This window comes from Echinops telfairi, unplaced genomic scaffold (genome assembly GCF_000313985.2).
Source record: "Echinops telfairi isolate 266 unplaced genomic scaffold, ASM31398v2 ScPeMD7_2573;HRSCAF=3158, whole genome shotgun sequence".
In the NCBI taxonomy this organism is placed as follows: Eukaryota; Metazoa; Chordata; class Mammalia; order Afrosoricida; family Tenrecidae; genus Echinops; species Echinops telfairi.
In genome coordinates, this window is record NW_022106471.1 from 1975431 (window position 1) to 1978537 (window position 3107).

Here is a 3107-nt window from a genome sequence, read left to right on the forward strand (position 1 = left end):
GTTTTTTAATCATGTTATTGGGGGCTCATAGAACTCTTATCACAGTCCATACATCCATCCATTGTGTCAAGTACATTTGTACATTTGTTGCCCTCATCATTCTCAAAACATTTGGTCTCCATGGAGATGTGTCTTTTCCCACTTTGCAGGAGGTGTTTTATATTTAACCATTTGATCCATGTAGCTGCAATTCACAAATATTCTTTCTTCTGTGAACAACAGGTTGCTTCCAACTTGTTTGTTTGATTGATATTAAAACAATATTTCTAAGATCATTCTTCTACACTTCTCCTTGGGTGCATATGCAAAGAGTTTCCCTCGGAAAAATGGCTGTAAGTGTTGAATCAATGTTTTCCAAACTAGTTATACGATTTATACCCTCAACCACCATAAATGAGTGTACTGGCTACTCCCCGTCCTCTCCAACCCTTAGTGTATTCTCATGTCTAAATATGCACTAGTTTGAGAGCTGTGATAGAAGAATCACAGGGTTTTCAATTTGCATGTCTTTGTGATGAGGCCAATAATATTGTTGTGTACTCACTGGCAATTTATATTTTTGTTCTTTGAACCACTTTATGCTAATTTTGCTATGGTATTCTTTGTTTTTTCCTTACTGAGTTTTTTATGTATCTTGGATTGTAACCATATCTGTTATTTGAATTGCAATGTTTTAATTGAGTTTGTAGTATGTCTTTTCACTCGATGGTGTCTTTTGATAAATAAAAATGATCACTTTTAATGTAGTCAAATGAATCAACTATTCTCATTTAAGGTGTGTGTGCCATTTAAGAACTCTTTCCTCACTCTCAAATATAAAGTTATTGTACACATTTTTCCCTAAATAATTTAAAATCTTGTTTCTCACATTGAAGTCCATCTTGAATTGATTTCTATGATTTGTACAAGGTAAAGGTCCAATCACTTTTTTATATAGAGTAAAAGAACATAGTTTGTCTATTTATTTCCCCATGGATCCACCAAATATCCATCCCCAAACTCACTGCTATTGAGTCGATTCCAACTCATAGCAACTCGATAGGCCTGGGTAGAACTGTTCTTGTGGATTTCAAAGACTATAACTCTTTATAGGATTAGAAAGCCTCTTTTTCCCACCAAGAGGCTGGTGGTTTCAAACTGCTGACAATGTGTATGTAATCTACTATGTCACCAGGGTTCCTACCATGTATCCGTTTATCGGTAGGTTTGTTTCTAGTGCCTCTATTCCACCATTGGTCTATCCATGAGTCCCTAGGTGATGCAAATGGTTAATACACTTAGCTGCTAACCAAAAGGTTGCCGGTTCTAGTTCATTCAGAGGCACCTTAAAGAAAGACCCGGCAATTTACTCCCCTACCCCCAAAGTTTAGCTGTGAATTGGGGGAAGGCTTGCGGAGCAGATCATCAGTTTTGCACTTAACAACTCATATATCTTCATTTTATCTCATTCCTTGCATTGCAATCCTCTCAATATAGCATGACCCATCTCACTTCCTCCTGATGTCTCCCATCTCCAGTCTTCCTTCTTTCCTAACTCCTATGAATGTTGTCCTTGGGTAAATGCTACTCTATTGACCCCAAATGGGCAATTATTCTAAGGTGTGCACCTATCAACAGTGTTCTTATTCCCTGTAGAAAGCAATCTATTGTGGCTGCAAATGGAACCACTTAAGTATGACTTTGTAATTTTCTTTAGAGATTACACATGGTTTAAGGATATGTGTACAGGTGCCTGGTTGACAATAAGTGGGCGGTTAGAGTTAAAGTTTTATGTCAACTTGGCTGACTAGGATTTTCAGTGGCTTGGTAGTTAAGGCCTAGTAATCCCCCATAATGTGACCTAACACAATGCTATCATCTCCATAATTGAATCTAGGAGCAGCCAATCAGTTGTAAGAAGATTAGGGTGGGATGCAATACCCTTAATGGGATCATAGCCCAGAACATATCAATTGAAAGGAAGTTTCCTCAGGGGTATGGTCTGTTTCCAATATAAGTGGACGGTATAGAAAAGCTTGCTTTCTTTTTGCTGGATCTGGGTTCTGCATCTGCCTTGTCCTCCAGCCTGTGGCTCTTTGGACTTGAGCCAGTAGCCTGCCATATTGCCTGCCTATCCTGGGAGCCATCAGTAACCTGCCATCTTACCTGCTGACCTTGAATTCATTCACCTCCGCAACCACAGGCCTGTCATCTCCTTGCCAGTCTTGGGTTCATCAGTTCCTCTAACGATGTAATTCAGGAGAATCCTCCAGCCTAATATCTGACCTATGGACTAGGAACCTGCCTGCTTCGATAACTGTGTGAACCATTTTCTTAATAAAAATTTCTCTACACAGACACATACATAAGGTTTACTGTTTTTCACTTCTCTGGAGAACCCAGCCTAAGATATTTCGTACTAGGAAGGGCGGAATGTGTCAGCACATTCCTCACTTCCACCCTGGATTCCCCATTGCCATTTAATCAGCTTTCCTGCCCTCTGAATTTTACTTCTGGGCAAATGTTGCCCTTTTGGGTCTTGTATGTTTTGAGAGGAGGTTTAATTCTAAGTTTGCAGCTTAAGGAATATAATCTTGGAGGTGCCAACTGTCTCTATCAGACCAGTAAGTCCAGTCATTTTTGTGAATTAGTATTTTATTCTACATTTTTGGCACACTCTACCTTCTATTTTCATGCTGGTCAGCGCTGTTGGGAATTCAGCTGGGCAACATCATGTTATTCTCTTCTCAGGCTTTGGAGGCTAGGTTTCATACGGTACATTAGGCTTGTGAGTAATTGTTTCCTTGAGTCTTTATAGTATCTTTTGGAAAGCAGAAGTTTAACCTTTTGGTGAAGTACAACTAATACACATATTTTTCTTACCATTTATGCTTATGTTAAAAGATTTGCCAACACTTTCTTTTCATCTTAGTTTCTAGCACCCCCCCTTCTTACTCTGAGTTCAATTTTCTTCTTTAAGAAGTGCACATTTTCGTAGCTCTTTTCAGGAAGGTCCGTGAGTATAAATTTTCTCAGAATATTTTGATTTTTTTGTCTGAACCAAAAGACCGAACCCACCTCTATCGAGTTGATTCCAACTCATCGTGACCCTATTTCTGTAGGACGGA